This window comes from Mytilus californianus, unplaced genomic scaffold (assembly GCF_021869535.1).
Source record: "Mytilus californianus isolate M0D057914Y unplaced genomic scaffold, xbMytCali1.0.p SCAF_9, whole genome shotgun sequence".
NCBI classification, from domain to species: domain Eukaryota; kingdom Metazoa; phylum Mollusca; class Bivalvia; order Mytilida; family Mytilidae; genus Mytilus; species Mytilus californianus.
The window spans coordinates 94,184,752-94,203,203 of record NW_026262745.1 but is presented as its reverse complement, the minus strand read 5'-3'; the positions used below and the strand labels follow the sequence as shown (position 1 = coordinate 94,203,203).

The following is an 18,452-nucleotide window of genomic DNA, read 5'->3' as shown; positions in this document are numbered from 1 at the left end:
TTATTTAGAATAATTTATACTTTTGCAAACAGTTAATTTTATAAAATGACTGTATAATAGATATACATGATAAAACCGAAGTGGTGACTAACTACAGAATAAAAACGGATACATTACATAAAACAACCTAATCCAGCACATAAAAATACACAGCCGAGTTAGCCAAAGCCTCAACGCACAAAGTGACGTCACATTTGAAATTCTAAAAAAAACACACAAAGTGACGTCACATTTGAATTTCTAAAAATATTTCCCAAAAATAAGATAGAATTAGGATTGTTTCAAGATTAGATTTGTAATACTGATATTACATTTATTAATAACAATGAAAATTACAATACTTATTAATATCAAATTGTGGTAGTTATTAGATAATTAATTGTATTATCTTGCTATGACGGTGTTTCTTCTGAATCAAACTGTAAACCAAATATATCGTATAAATTTCGTTGAACCAAAGTAAAATCAAATAAATGAAGGGGGTGATTAATTATCGTTACCATAACACACGAATATAACAGAAAAGACGTTAAGACATTTTTACAAAATCCGATGAGAATAACGAATATAACATCAAAACTAAATACATGAATTTGGGATAGAAAAGTACCGTGACACGTCTTATAGCAATGCGAATTCACACTCAGCAAAACAGTCACAATCGGGAATAAGTCACGTTTGGTAATTAAAAGATCAAACGACGTAATGACAAACCACAATCTAACACGTGGTAAAAATGTCTTTAGTTAGTTTGGACAAAGACACATCGTATGGATCAACCAATTCGTGATGGTGTTTGTAAAATTTACGGAGTGTCATTTTTAATCTGTCCTCCTCATAACTTTGTTGGAGCAGTTTCTGCGTAAGGAGCACTCTCCTGTATATGAAGTCCGTATAGTGTGAACAAGCACGAGAATAACGTATCAATTGAGATATGTAAACACCATACGAAGGAGCAGAGGGTATGTTACTGCTGAGAAATTGATAATTGGGAAGTTGAAACCGTCCCGTTTATCATAGATTTTCGTGTGAAGTCGTCCTTTGTGTCAATATTGAGGAAAATATCAAGGTATGAAGCAGTCCTTCTAGTATCAGTAGTATCCTTAATTTCAAGTTCACTGGGATATATGAGATATAAGTTTTGGCTGAAATATGGGTTATTCAATGATAGAACATCATCAATATATCAGAAAGTAAAATTAAAGAATTTTGCAAGGTGCTTTTTCTTTATGTCTTTTAGAAGGTTCTGAATGAATTCTGCTTCATACGAGTACAAAAACAAATCGGCCAGTAGGGGTGCACAATTAGTATCCATTGGAAAACCGACTGTCTGTTGAAATATAAATCCTCCAAACTCAACAAATATATTATCGATCAAAAAGTCCAGCATTTTGATAATATCATCTTCAGTATATTTTCTGGTAGATTCAGTGTGGTTCTTCACAAAATATGAATTATTGTAACCCAAAACAAGAAATTTGTATCTACGATTCCCATTTTTTTAGAAAAAGCTCTGTTTAATGAGATGGTGAAGTCGATCTTTCAACTGAGCATGGGGAATAGTAGTGTAAAGCGTAGAAAAATCAAAAGTCTTTATGTTGCTGCAAAATTGCAAAGATTGTGATCGAAGATTAAGCAGTAGATCTTTCGAATTTTTGAGAATCCACATCTGGTTAACACAACTGGTAGAATACATCTCATCACAATATTTTTGAAGCCCATCTTTAACTGTAGAAAGAATAGTAGTCAGTACTTTAGAAAGATGTTTAGTCGAACATTTTGATGACCCAGCTATGTATCGTTCTTTATATGGAGTTTTGTGTAGTTTTGGTATCCAGTATAATGATGGTAAATTTTCTTCGTTTTCTTTGATGTTAATACCAAAAGAAAGAAGGACAGATTTGTGATTTTGTAAAATTTCGTCCTTGGTAAATGATGTTAAAGAATATGTAGGGTTACTTGTATTTCTATTTATTCCAAGCTCTGTTGTGAGACATTGCAAATAATGGTTTTTACATATGAAGACAATATTATTGGAGGCTTTATCTGCTGGAACAACGACATATTTGTCATGCAAGAGGATAGAGCATCCACAACATCCGGATTTTTGAAAGGATTAGTAACTCTTGTACTCATACTGCATCGTAGTTTTTGAATGCGCTTCTGAATGCATGATCGAATAGCTTTGATCCATTCAGACAAAGTGTCCAGTTCTGGTTCGTCTGGTTCGCGCTTTATCCATTTTCTTGCATAGTCCTCAACTGCATCCATCAGTAACTTGAAGTTCTTTTTCCAGTTGATGGGCTGAGGAATTCTATAGTTTGGTCCCTTGGCTAACAACTCTCTTAGTTGTTCATTGGTAACGATGCCAAGGTCACCAGTAATAACATGACCAGCTGGACTATAATTGTATTGTGACGATGCACATGAGCAATCCGGAGGCTTGGATTTCACATCTTTGAGGTTAAAGGCCTCTAAAACTCTCTTGTGGTTGAAAATCTTGGATGCAATAGACTTGATGTAAGTATAAGAAATAACAGGTGTAACTTTATTTTTGAAGTAATCAGGTAAAGTTTTTTGTACAGATTTCTGATGGAAAATATTGCTAATATTTACAGCATCTAAACCTTTATTGGCGAATTCTACCTTAAAAAAATTACATTTTTCCTCATTTTTGGATGTACTCGATACGGGTTTGAATAGTCTATGGTTAGCAATTTCCATGATTATTGCAACTAATCTATACAAAACGGAACGAGAATCTGTAACGGAAGTATTTTGGGCCTCTTGAAATAGTAAAAAAAGTTTTGACAATGGAATGGAGTATAATTCAGTTCTGATATGATGAATTCCTAAAGGTTTTTGAACAGACGTTAACAGACTATCAATTGTCACGGTGTGCACAGCAGGTGGTATATATTTTCTGTGACCATGACTTCTATTTCGTCGAGCAGAAGTATTAAATAATTGTAATGTATTGATAGTACTACACCTGGGACTAAACAAAATACCTACACCATCAATTTTGTCATTGCATCCATAGGGAATGGCTGTTTCCAACTCTCTTATCCAAAAGTCTTCTCTTTGTAAACGATATGGTGTACTCAATATGGAGTCATTTGTTGAATGATATATTTTCTCTATAATCCGGACTTTCATTAAAACAATAGAATGGTCAGGCTGATTGAAATGTTTATAGAGAAATTTGTTGTTATTAGGATCATTTACATTAGACCGATGATCATTCATTCTAAAATTGAGTCTTTGTCGAGTTTCCCCGACGTAGATCAATCCACAAAGAGTACATTCAATACCGTACAAAATATTGGAAGCAGTGCAATTCAAATCCTCATGACTGTTTGTATTGTAACTTTTGGTGGTTAAATTACTTTGAAAGTGGGTATCAGATATTAGTATATCACAGGTTTTACAACTTTTACGGTTACATTTGGAAATAGAGCAATATTGGTGGTTGTCATTGATATCTAAAATATCTGAAAGTTGAACAGTACAGGGCCGAATATAAACAAACTTGTCGGAATTTTTATAGAACAATGAGGATTCAGAAGACTGCACATGTGTCATTTTCATTACATCATTTAAGATGATCCTGGGGACACCTGATAAAATTGGTGTGGTTGTGTCCTTGACAACATCCGATTATCACCTTTTTATCCTGGGCGGCGTGTCATCCAGTATAATATTTTCTATTCTACTAGTTTTCATGCTGTTAGGCTACCGGACTGGTAGAATCCTCGGGGACAGATTGTCCACCAGCAGATATTCCGGTCCGGTGGTTATAAATAAAGCCAACAGTAGTATACCGCTGTTCGAAACTCATAAATCGATTGAGAAAAACACAAATCCGGGTTACAAACTAAAACTGAGGGAAACGCATCAAATATAAGAGGAGAACAATGACACAACAGAAACACAACATTAAAATGTAACACGCACAGAAACGAACTACAATATAATAATGGCCATTTTCCTGACTTGGTACAGGACATTTTAAGAATAAAATGGTGGGTTGAACTTGGTTTTGTGGCATGCCAAACACCCGCTTTTCTGACAATGTTAAATATAACATTAAAATGACAACATTACATGACAGGACTACAATACAAATAAATGGGAGAACATATAGGACAGAGAAACATACGAATAAAAGCTAACAAAAGGTACCAGGCTTAAAATTCAACACGCCAGACGTGCGTTTAGTCCACACAAGACTAACCAGCGACGCTCAGATGAAAAAAGTTTGACAGCCAAAACAAGTACAAAGTTGAACAGCACTGAGGACCAAAAGTTCCAAAAAGGTGTGCCCAATACGGCTAGGGTTTTCTGCCTGGGATAAGAACATCCTTATTATTTAGAATAATTTATACTTTTGCAAACAGTAAATTTTATAAAATGACTGTATAATAGATATACATGATAAAACCGAAGTGGTGACTAACTACAGAATAAATACGGATACATCACATAAAACAACCTAATCCAGCACATAAAAATACACGGCCGAGTTAGCCAAAGCCTCAACGCACAAAGTGACGTCACATTTGAATTTCTAAAAAAACACACAAAGTGACGTCACATTTGAATTTCTAAAAATATTTCCCCAAAATAAGATAGAATTAGGATTGATTCAAGATTAGATTTGTAATACTGATATTACATTTATTAATAACAATGAAAATTACAATACTTATTAATATCAAATTGTGGCAGTAATTAGATAATTAATTGTATTATCTAGCTATGTCGGTGTTTCTTCTGAATCAAACTGTAAACCAAATATATCGTATAAATTTCGTTGAACCAAACAAAAATCTAATAAATGAAGGGGTTAATTAATTATCTTTACCAAAACACACGAATATAACAGAAAAGACGTTAAGACATTTAACAAAATCCAATGAGAATAACAAATATAACATCAAAACTAAATACATGAATTTGGGATAGAAAAGTACCGTGACACGTCTTATAGCAATGCGAATTCACACTTAACAACAGTCACAATCGGGAATAAGTCACGTTCGATAATTAAAAGATCAGACGACGTAATGACAAACCACAATCTAAAACGTGGTAAAAATGTCCTTTGTTAGTTTGGACAAAGACACATCGTATGGATCAACCAATTCGTGATGGTGTCCGTAAAATTTACGGAGTGTCATTTTTAATCTGTCCTCCTCATAACTTTGTTGGAGCAGTTTCTGCGTAAGGAGCACACTCCTGTATATGAAGTCCGTATAGTGTGAACAAGCAGCACGAGAATAACGTATCAATTGAGATATGTAAACACCATACGAAGGGGCAGAGGGTATGTTACTGCTGAGAAATGGGAAATTGATAATTGGGAAGTTAAAATTGTCCCGTTTATCATAGATTTTCGTGTGAAGTCGTCCATCTGTGTCAATATTGAGGAAAAGATCAAGGTATGAAGCAGTCCTTCTAGTATCAGTAGTATCCTTAATTTCAAGTTCACTGGGATATATGAGATGTAAGTATTGGCTGAAATATCGATTAAAGAATCCAGCATTGTGATGATATCCTCTTCAGTGTATTTGTTCATGGAATTAGTGTGGATTTTCACAAAGTGAAATAATTCATGACAAAAACGCAATAAAAATACCAGCCATATAGTTTTGTTTTCAAGACGGCGAATTTCTTCTACACAAAACTTATCGGTAAATTCAAGACAGTGTAATAGCCAAATCGAATATAATGTTGATAAGCATCGAAACCCAAAATTCGGAAAGTTCCTTTAGATTGTATAATATGTAATTGTATATGTTGAGATTTATTTCATGTTACGCTGACAAATGTATCTGTTTTTGGTATAAAGTATTTGACACGATAGGCGAACATATGTATAAAAAAGAAAACGTACAAAAAACAAATCTTGTATTGTAAAAAAGGATAATTTGTGTCCCTTAATTCAAACAAGTGTTTTGATTCGTACACTGACAGCTCCCTTAATGCATAACCATTATATTTGTATTCTTAAAAACTATAATTAAATCAAATCTATTTTAATTCAACGTGAAGCATCTATGTTAAATACACATTTTATAAATCTATTACAATTATAATTATATTGTCTTTTACTGAAAGAATTTTTGTTGTTAAAATGTCATATGAAACGAGTGACTGGTGAAAAATTATGTTAATCCAATTCTAGAACCAATGCATACATATATCATAAACTTAGTCTTCTGTGCACGATTTTCTCATTTTATTTTGCATAAATTTCGTATAATCGTAAAAATATGTTTCAATCGGTCAGTGTTGTTGTGAAAATATGGCAGCTAATTAATGGTCGTGTTTTGAAGCCGAAGTTTAACGATTGTCATCCGTTTGTAAACATTCAACAAAGAAGCATGGATATTCAGGTAAGCACGTGTATAACAGGTACAATAAGATATAGTTTATCTTGATGACGGAGAGATGTTTACGTATGGTTTTCCATTCGCACTTGCGTATTGCGATCACCGGATTTTTACGAGAAAGGTCACGCTGCATACGGAAAACATGTGGCGAATTGTTTCCTGGAAGCAACCAATTATAAAAAAGTAAACTTTTTTCTAAATTTGGACAAATTATAAAAATTTCTTGAGAAATAGCATATGGACATAAGTTTTATAATAAACACTAGCCATTTAGTTAAAAAAAAAATATATGCATATTTTTTTTTTTAATTTGAAGTTTCATATGACTTTAACACTAAATAAAAATTGTATTCCACGAAAAAAGGATGACAGATCTAAAAACAACGAGAAAAAATTATAAAGAACACAGAAAATTTGGAAATCACACATAGACAAATGAATTTAATGTGTTGTCATATATGTGTTTCTTTGTTACATATTTCATTGTTTTTATTGTGATTAAGATTATCACACAATGTTGATTGCTGTATCCCTATTTTTGACATTTTTACCTGTTTTGTCTGTTTGTTTTGTTCACATATCGCTGTCAATTTTAACGGAATTTGATGCGACTGTCAAACAAGTGAGATGTTCAGCTAGCTATTAAACCAGGTTTGATCCTTCATTCTCTACATAAGAAAAAGCCTATACCAAGTCAAAAATATGACAGTTGTTATCCATTTGTTTGTTGCACTTTAGCGTTTGATTTTGAAATTTGATGAGGGACTTTCCATTTTGAATTTTCCTTGGTGTTTATAGATATAAGAAGATGAGGTATATTTTTGATTTAACTTTTTAAAGACGAATAAAATTGTACATTATGTCTTTTAAATTGGTAAATTTTCTTAGTAATTAATAACTATCAACCTATTTGTCATTTTTACCAAAGTTAAATAAAAAACGATTTTTACTGATTTGTTCTATATCAATGTATATAGAAATATACGTTTATTATTTTGACAACAGGAGTATTTGAGAATTTGTCGTTATTTTGTTTCTTTTTACATAAACATTTGTTTTTTTAAATTTTTACCTATACCTCCTTGGAGGAAATCATCTAATGTATTGCAACTTGACATAGGAGAGTAAAATTTGACAGCTAATTTCCAATTTTTCAACAAAACAACAGCTATTAAATGTAGGAAAATAATTAAGTAAAACATGCAAAATCTCGAAACTGTGTAGATTTAATACCACCAAAGCATAGTACGTCACATCCGGTTGCATACGAAAAAGGGTCGCAATAAATTATGCCCTTGAATTTGAAAGTTGTAGGAAACTTATCCTTCATTTCTTGCAGTAAAATAATTCTGCTTTTATTTACTTATCAGTTGGCTACTCAAGAATATAGCTTTTATTGCAAATGCAGATTAGAATTTTGGAATAAAAAAACAATATAACGTTTTTTTCCAGTAATTTTGATAACGTTTTTGAATCTTTACTCAACATATTCAGAACTTTTGGTTTTCCATTTGATATCACCCCCACCCCCCTTTTTTTGTCAGGAATATGGCAGTTGGTATAAAATTGTTCGTTTCAATGTATGTTTGAGTTTGCATTTCAGTGCTCCTATTAGTCCTTTGTTGTCCTCCTATGGTCGATGTGTTTCCCTCGGTTTTAGTTTGTAACCCGTATTCGTTTTGTCTCAATCGTTTAATGGCAGTTGAACTCCGGTATACTACTGTTGCCTTTATCTGTACAAAAGTGTACCGTTTTCATTGGATGAGAGGAATACACTATATATCAACTTAGAGAAAAGTTTGATAAGATAGAAATGTACATGCATTTTCATATTTATGTAAAATTTCTATACCATTACTCGTGGAGTACAACGAAAGTAAATAATATACATTTTGTTTTAATCTACTTGTTAATAGTTCAAAGGTAACACAGGAGAAATATTCATCTTGCTTGTTCTATATTACCGGTCTATTCACACATTCCGATATATTTACATGCATTTTCTTTCCTAAAACATATAAAACACTACGTAAATTACATTAAGCTATATGCATGCCATAACTATCTCGCGAAAATAATAAAATAATTCAGACATACACTCTTGCATTGATAACATTAATGTAGCAATGAAATAAATAATGAATATTATATTGTAAAACATGCTGAAATTGAAATGAGAATCCGTCACCTAATAATTTAATCATATGCAATGATACCTGTACAAATAAAAGTAAAGCAAAATATTATTGTTGGTTTTGGAATTCAACCTACAATCCAATCTTATTTGTCTTTATCAGAACAATTCATTTGTGATTTTTATTAGTCGATAAATGTAATATTTTTGTAATAAAAATTGCCATACGCGTATTTTGCCTAAGGACAATTGTTTGTATTTCAGAATGCTGATTTATATGACAGATACCAACTGTATAAAAAATCATAAAAACTTACCCACAATTCTCGCAATACCTAGAATGTATAATTGAAATGTATTGATAATTGAATGTTTGTGAAAATATGAAAGATTACAACATTTATATCTCAAGAGTTCACTAGGATTTAATCTAGAAAAGCCATTTTAATCTATACATAAATGTAAACAGTCTGAATCGTTAAGTCTGGTAAGATGTATTTTGCATATATTTCTTTTTTTTTTTGTACATTTAGTAGTATTCAGACATTACGATTTCATTCAATTGAGTGCTCTTCGGTATAGTTTCAGACAATTCAGTTTTTTTATGATTTTGTTCAGATTATTGCATTGCATAGAAGTATTGCATAGCTTGACCTTAGACTGAGGTCATTGTTAAGAAATTGTCTGAAGGTAACAGAGTTAACCTCAGTTGATCAGTTCGACTTTTACTGAAACATTTAACATGACTTCAACATTTATTCTCTTCAGTCTGTTTCAGAATAAAATGGCAATTTTAGTTGTATTGTGGGTCTGAGAAAGAAAAGACGGATGAAAGATACCAGAGGGACAGACAATCTCATATATGGAAATAAACTGACAGAGGGTATTTTAGGAATTCTACTTGGTATGAGTACAAAAAAAGTCGGCCAGTAGAAATGCACAACTAGTTCTAATTGAAATAAAGATTGTCTATTGAAATATCAATGCACTAAACTCGACAAAAATGTTATATCTAAAGAAAACCATCTTGATGTTGGAATTATCAATCATCTTTTTAATATTTTAGCACAGTTTCTCGACCATTCAATACACCTAATCACTATTTATTCTATTCCGGGTAATTTTCTAAATTACACAACTTTTTCATCCAGTTGAAGTTATATCGGACCCTGTTTTAACAATGCACCATTCATGATACTTTTTAATGAGAACTGTTTAATCCATCGTAAATACTTTTTGACTATAATTTGAGTTTCGAAAAAAGGGATCATAATCTATCAAAGTTTCCTAGTGATCGCTTTCTTATTTTTTTCCTTCCTCATCTCGTTACTGGTGACCTTTGTTTTGCTTCACTGTTGACCCAAACAGTATGTTGTCTAAAATCAAAATCACAAAAAATACTGAACTCCGAGGAAAATTCAAATGGAAAGTCCCTAATCAAGTGGCAAAATCCTGATTGGACTAAATAACAATAAGGTGTATTGCCTATAAGATCATCTCCCGTTCTACGCGGGGTTCTAGATGCAAAGTCTTTAGTTTTTCTATGTAGTATTTTATATATGTTTTGTTGTTTCTTCGTCTTTTGTTATTTTGCCATATCGTTGTTAGGTCGACTTGTGAATCTTCTGCCTCTATTTTAACTGACAAGACCGGCTCCAACAATTTCATACTGATTATGAATAAAGCATTTGCATTATTCACGTATTTGCTGGCGTATCCGTCGTATCAACGTATCGTATAACACATTTATGAGGAAAGGTCAAATTAAGTCAAGTGAGTCCAGATGAAGATATTTTAAAATGCATTTAATTTTTATTCAGATTTAATTGAGGTCGGGGATAAATCATTATTTTGTACAAATCTGCCCGATACGTTTACGTCGATCCGTGTACGTATCCAAATACCTGAATAATGCAAATGCTCTAATAAAAGGCATGCATACAGGTAAATGCTTCATACCATACTTATATCTGCACGGTAAAGTTTGGATATCATCTACATGATCTACTCTTACATCATTGGCCATCCTGTTTTACCATGTTTTCATTTGTAAATAAGGAAACAATTCTGGGTCAACAGACAGGGGAGATTATTAAACTGCTACGCAAGATATAGGTTTCATGTATAGCAAGTTACACTCAAGTATTAACCTCTTTGGTTTCACAACAATGCTTTTTCATGCATATCTGTTTCTCTTTTTTTATGTTTAGTTCTGATCTACAAGTCCGGATATGAAGTATTAAATCAAAACATAAAATCCCTCAAAACGTTTAATGATTGCAGTTCTTAACGAAAAGTCATATTTAGGATTTAAATAGGAGTCAAAACACTTTAGGTGTCAGACCACCAATTACTCCCTCTAATTTAGAACGTTTGTAAAAGTAGTCCTACTCTGACACAAAAAAAAGTGTTTTTGGTGTCCTTGTTTACTTAATCTAACCAACAAATTTGCAGAAATGACACTTTTGGTGAAAGAGAAATTTATTAAGACCATTTTGAGCCAAAATTTACTTGTTTATGGGTTTGCATTAAAAATTGAGGATTAATGCGCACCATAGTATACTAATTTAAGATTTCCAGAAAACCAGGGGGTATTTTTGGAGTACCTCCTTTTGAAGGTCATTTTTTTTTCTTAGATGGCTTTAAAGGTATGTTAAAAATTGGCATGCAGAAAACTGATGCATGTTCAATTCAGGATATACCTGGTTTCTATGAAGTTAAACTTAAGGTAAAATATTAAGAAAGCTGTGAAAATTGCAAAATTTAGTTGAACCGATAGTGATATTTAATTGGTGGTCTGACACCTTTAATGGCGTTTCAAGATATCCAATGCTACGTCCATTTTCACTGAACTAATACACATTTTTATTTTGGGGCCAGCTAGGGCCCATCTTCGGGTGCGAGATTTTCTCGCAGCGTTGAAGACCAACTGGTGGTCTTTGGTTGTTATATGCTTTTTTGTCCGGTTGTTATTTATTTGACATATTCCCCATTTCCATTCTCTATTTTATCCTATAACAGGGTTTTCCTGTATCTCAGAACGTTTTTGCATTAGATAAACAATACTTACTGAATTTGTCTGCTGTAAAAGACAATAAAGTTTAGTATAAAATGAGTTTTAATTTATTAAAAGTCGTTCATAGGTAAGTGACTCAAAATTTGTTTTTCTAGTTCTTAAAAAGGGAAGGATCACTTTCAGTAATTTTTTTAAGACTTCAATCAAAGAAGGGCCATTGATACCAAAGGAATCTGATGTTCAGTAGTTGTCGTTTGTTGATGTGGTTCATAAGTGTTTCTCGTTTCTCGTTTTTTATATAGATTAGACCGTTGGTTTTCCCGTTTGAATGGTTTTACACTAGTCATTTTTGGGGCCCTTTATAGCTTACTGTTCGGTGTGAGCCAAGGCTCCGTGTTGAAGACCGTACTGTGACCTATAATGGTTTACTTTTATAAATTTTGACTTGGATGGAGAGTTGTCTCATTGGCACTCATACCACATCTTCTTATATCTATAAACGTATAGATCGAAAATAAACTGACAACGCCATTGCTAAAAAAGAAAAAGACAAACAGACAAATAATAGTACACAAAACAAAACATAGAAAACTGAAGACTAAACAACACAAACCCCTCAGGTGCTCCGGAAGGGTAAACAGATCCTACTCCACATGTGCCACCCGTTGTGTTGCTCATGTTGTTACAAACCAGGTAAATAGTATAATTAGGACCGCCACATTCGTGAAAAAGGAAAGGGATTTCTAGATTGATTATATTTACTTTTGTTCGGAGATAATAATCAAAATGGTTGTATGTAAGAAGAGGGCATGATACCAGTTTTAAAAGTGCAGCTATGAAGATCAAAGATTCTACAAAATTTGATATAGACTGTTTAATGAATCATTGGACAGACCTTAAGTTATCCATAAACATTAACACTACACAGATGCGCATTTCCATTATTGGTGTCTTTTCATTTATGCTGGTGACAAAAATATTTGAAAGTCCAAATTTGAATGCACACATTTTTAATCATTATGGTTCCCTTTTGTGACGCTCGTGGACAACTATATCTGTCCTTCATTATGATGTTTGTGAAGTCAGGTATCCAGTACAAAATATGTGAGATGTTCGTCGATATTTTTATATAACTACCAAATAAGACAACCGATAGTAAATGTTTATTTTATCATTGCTAGAATAATAAGGTTGCAACCATATAACTTCAAAAGGGAAAACTATTGGTTTTTTTTATTCGAGTCCTAACATTCTTATTAAGTTTTTCGACGCTATCAATCAAATTATTTTTTAAAAAGTTTAACCCCTATACGGTATGGGGAAAATTTGGATTCAGAATATCTTTTTTTCATCAAATTGGGGATCAGAGTATTTTTTTAGGAACAAAACCAAACCACCCTCCCTAGTAGTTACATGGTCGTTCCTAAATCACTTAAATTTTAAAAAATTTAAATCATCGGTTGCTTGATATCCTTTAGTTGCTAGAATTGTCTTTATTAAAGACATGGTTAAATTCAATAAGCGTGGCGTTGAAGGAAATTTCCTAAAACATCACGTGTAACACCAAACAATGTTAGTATTTACTAATAAATAAACAGTACTTACGGACGTTTCCCGCTGTAAAATATCAAATAAACAAATAAAAGTATACAGGGAGTTATAAAATAATTTAGAGTCATTCGAAAGTAAACTACTGTAGTCTAATTTTCTAGTATATTTGTTTGTTTTTATAGTGATTAAGATTTAAACACAATATGGACTGATCTTGACTGTTGTACCCCTATTTTTACGTTTTTACTTATTATGTATGTTTTTTTTTTGTGTTCAAAAATCATTGTCGATATTATGGAATTTAATGCAACTGTCATACAAATGAGAGGTTTAGCTAGCTATATTACAAGGTTTAATCCATCATTTTCATCATAAAAAAATGCCTGTACCAAGTCATGAATATGACAGTTGTTATTCATTCGTGTGATGTGTTTGGACTTTTCATTTTGCCGTTTGATTATTAAGTACTTTCCGTTTTTTACATTTTCCCCAATGTTCATTATTTTTGTGATTTGACTTTTTACTATACGGTACGGTTTCCGCATAGACAAAGGGAATGCAGGATTTAGAATTCAGGTATTTAGCAGAATAATCGGGATGATCCATTCATCTGTGTGTTGATAGATGGAATAAAAGAAGGGCCTTATATGTTCTTTAAATTGAAGCATGAGTTAAATTATTCAATCAATAACTCAAAGCTGTAGATTTCGAAAATGTGCTGGATAATGCCGCTAGCTACAAGGCAGCAATCGCACCAGCAAAGTGGAAAGGGATTCATATAAGTTGAATTTGAAGTTGATTTGTTATAACATGAGCAACACGACGGGTGACACATGTGGAGCAGGATCTGCTTACCCTCCCGGAGCACCTGAGATCACCCCCAGTTTTTGGTGGGGTTCATGTTGCTTATTCTTTAGTTTTATATGTTGTGTCATGTGTACTATTGTTTGTCTGTTTGTCTTTTTATTTTAAGCCATGACGTTGTCAGTTTATTTTCGATTTATGAGTTTGACTCTCCCTCTGGTATCTTTCGTCCCTCTCTTATAACTCCTTCAGATCAAATTGATTTTGAATGGATTTAATTGTTCTTTTTTGCCAATTAGGTCATATAACTCTTTACGTGTTTAAGGGGTATACAAGGTAAACCAACTTATTTTCGCGAGCAATTTATATTTACAAGTAGAAAAATAACGCGAATATAAGTCGTCGCAAATACTTAGAGATGGTATCTTTCCTAATTAAAATACATCTAGTAAATTAGAAAATTGCGAGATCAAGAAGTCGCGAAGGAGATTAGATAGAGTAAAACGCTAAATAAAGTATCCGCGAAAATAAGTCTACAGTCCATTCGTGTGAATGAGTTCTTATAACATGTAGAATGTTACTACACAACATATCTATTACACCAAACATTTACAACACGACGGGTGCCACATGTGGAGCAGGATTTGCTCACCCTTCCGGAGCACCTGAGATCACCCCCAGTTTTTGGTAGGTTTCGTGTTGCTTAGTCTTTAGTTTTCTATGTTGTGTCATGTGTAATATTATTTGTCTGTTTGTCTTTTTTATTTTTTTGTCATAGCGTTGTCAGTTTATTTTCGTTCTATGAGTTTGACTGTCCCTATGGTATCTTTCGCCCCTCTTTTAGAATGTTACTACACAACATATCTATAACACCAAACATTTACAGCCTAACACGAAAGTTATGTGGATTTACATGTTTGATTCAGATCATGTTTTACATCCTTATTTGAATATATAAACACTCAATTCCTCAACTTGAAACATACATCTCGGTTGCCAAGTTACAAAATAAACAATCATCTCATTTTTTTTTTTGTTAAAATCAGTTTTGTGTAACACACTGAATTAATTTGGGGTCGAAGTTTTAATAATCATAAGGATATATTGAATTGTACTTACAAAAAAAAGCCAGCAGACTTACTACAAATATAATGAAATTCACATATTAAGTAAACACGAAATTTCTTTAAAATATAAACATGCTAAATATGGATGACTAGTGTAAAATAAGATGTACATGGTAAAAAACATAATAACAAAATTGATAGATATTTCAGAACAAATTATTAAAACAATTGGATATAAAAAGTTAGACGTAAAATACCAAGGTGATATTTAAAACTCATTTGACTCGAGACGATAATCTAATGACAAAACAAATCAATAGACAACGAAAAGACAAACAAACAAATTACAAAAAAAAACCAAAAAAAAACACTTCACAAAAAAATGTATACAGATAAACGCAAACCAAATTAAAAACCGAAGTTGATCTTATATGCTCCAAACAATGCAGAACGGTAAGCAGAAGCTGGTCTTCTAAATGAATCGAGTGTGTTACTTAGGTTAACATGGTTAAGTACAAAAAATGATAACAACACGTTCATTTGTGGCACAAAATGGCCTAAATTATCAACTTCGTCATAAAACACTAAAAAAGGTCACAATTTGGTTCGTAAATGGGTTTATTTCAAAATCCTGATAATTTAGTCTTAGATGCATGATTTTTTTATTAGTTGTTAATGGCTTTGAACTAGCTTTCAGATAACTGCGACTACTCTCAGATCTGTACCTAGTGTCTTATTGGTGTTGGGATGTACATGTACCCGGCCACGTCCACTCGTATTTTTGTCCATCTGATGAGTTAAGCCTTTTTCAACTGATTTTTATAGTTCGTTCTTATGTTGTACTGTTATACCACTGTCCCAGGTTAGGGGGAGGGTTGGGATCCCGTTGACATGTTTAACCCCGCCACATTATGTAGGCATGTGCTTGTCCCAAGTCAGGAGCCTGTAATTCAGTGGTTGTCGTTTGTTTATGTATTACATATTTGTTTTTCGTTCATTTATTGTACATAAATAAGGCCGTTAGTTTTCTCGTTTGAATTGTTTTACATTGTCATTTAGGGGCCTGTTATAGCTGCACATGCGGTATGGGTTTTGCTCATTGTTAAAGGCCGTACGGTGACCTATAGTTGTTAATTTCTGTGTCATTTTGGTCTCTTCTCATTGGCAATCATACCACATCTTCGTTTTCATAATTAACGCTAAATGAATCAGTTCTTTTCATTAAAGTACATAATATTCTCCAAAGTAAGCCCATTTAGGACAATTTGTCAAAATAATAATTTTGTGCAATTTTCAGACCTTGCTCTAGGAAAACCGTGGCCGCCATCTACGATCCAAAATGTTTTGTAACAAAAAAACTCCAACTTTCATATAGAATTCATCAATATAAAAACTCTTTTGGATCGTTTATGGCGGCCAATGTTAACTTTACCAAAACTATTTTAAATTATGAAAAAACTTATCAAAATTGACATGAAAATACAAATTGTTTTTTAAATGTCATAGCTTTATAAATTTTAAAGGAAGGTGTCCTAAAAGTATTATCACAAGTATTTCCGTGTGAAATTTCTAATTTTTTGGCCCAATTAAAAAAACATCAAAAATTTAGGGACAATTCTAACCCTTTGTGAACCCTCTATTTCCATGCATTCGAAAGGCAGTTCTGGATTTAACTTCATAAAGAACGTTCAAAGCCGAATATTATAAAGCCAAGGATGTATAAGAACCCAAACAATGGTGGAGCCACATTACCAAAAAAGCACATATAAATAGCCAAATACATGCAGTTGTAAAGAATGAAATAGGTAAAGGTCAAATACGGAACAAAACATACGTAATTATAAATTTATATGATTTGCAATTATATATGTTTATATTGTATTATATTTATATTTGTAATTAACTAACAATTATAAAGTACAAACTTATCTTTGAGACACCCTGTTCTTAAAGATATAAATATACCAAGGTACCTTATTTGTGAAAGCTATAACAATAAGATAATTGTAACAGCTTTAGACCAATAAAGCAATTATCAAAGTTTTAAAAAAAAAAGAAGAAAAAAAGAATGAAATAGGTGACGCTTTGTTTAACCGAATAGTCAGAGCGCATATGTAAGCAAGACTTGCATATATGATTGGTTGATTAGGAATTTGTTCAACAGTTTGAGTTGATTGGTTAGAAATCGTTGTTATTGAAAAAGAGATAATCAATGTTGAATAGTTTTGTTTCTTTGATTTAGTGACTTTAGAGAAGATGTAACTCATGTAAACTACATCCCACAATGCATCTGTATGATTGAAATTGTTAATTCTGGTCAATTGTTTGCATAAGTATGTGTTTACGAATTGATAATAAGTCGCATTCGTTTATTTCAAGTTCAAGAAAAATATGAAATGATTGTGGTAACGACGTTTGGAATGCACAAAATATATGTTTCCATTAATTCAAAGTTATACATATGGATGATCAACAGAATATAGCAAACGGTAAAATGGTAAAAGAGGGGCAAAAGATATCGGAGAGACTCAGATTCAAACTCATAGATCGAAAATAAACTTACAACGTCATGGCTAAAAAAGGAAAAAGTCAAACAGACAAATAATAGTACACAAGACACAACATAGAAAACTAAAAACGAAGCAAAACGAACCCCACCAAAAACTAGGGGTGATCTCAGGAGTTCCGGAAGGGTAAGCAGATCCTGCTCTACATGTGGATTTAAGTGAATTTGATAATTGAATTTGAAAATACAAGGCTGCCAAGACAGGCTCCTTTGAAGTGGTGGCTGTTTAAAGTTATGTTGATTCAAAACATGAGCTATCGGCGTTCGTGTATAAAAAGTAAAATCACAAAAATACTGAACTCCGAGGAAACTTCAAAACTGAAACTCCCTAGTCAAATGGCAAAATCAAATGATAAAACTCATCAAATGAATGGAAAACAACTGTCGTATTCCTGACTTGGTACAGGCATTTTCAAATGTAGAAAATGGTGGATTGAACCTGGTTTTATAGCGCTAAACCTCTCACTATGACAGTCGCATCAAATTCAGTTATATTTACAACGATGCTTAAACAAAACAGACATTATATGTAAAATTGCCAAAATATATGTATGTCTTAACAAAACTTTCCATAGAAAGCATAACCTGGATGATCATAAAACCATCCTAAGTAGTACATGTACTTGTGATCCGCTGAGGTTATTTTTTTTCTTCTTAGTTGAATGAATAAAGGCAACAGTAGTATACCGCAGTTCAGAAGTAATTCTTCGAATAGGCAAAACAAAGTCGGATTACAAACTAAACCCGAGACATATCAACTTGATCAATTATAAGTGTAATACCACCATTGATTTCCGCCTTTTAGTCTTTGTTAAATTAACAAGTACGATTTGATAAGTGGGCGTTACAGACGAACGTTCACCTAATCTGACCTATTCAATTGTTAACCCGAGCGCGCCACGTCAACACTGTTATG

At 32.6% G+C, this 18,452-nt stretch overlaps 1 long non-coding RNA gene across 1 annotated transcript; it reads right to left on the bottom strand.

The window, feature by feature from the left end:
• Window positions 1-5,896: 5,896 nt before the first annotated feature.
• Window positions 5,897-11,762, bottom strand: LOC127715324 (uncharacterized). The gene is made up of 3 exons (XR_007988295.1): window positions 11,603-11,762; window positions 8,850-8,867; window positions 5,897-8,406 (listed from the first exon to the last, which is right to left on the bottom strand). It is a non-coding gene; the product is annotated as an uncharacterized LOC127715324 (long non-coding RNA).
• Window positions 11,763-18,452: the final 6,690 nt, after the last annotated feature.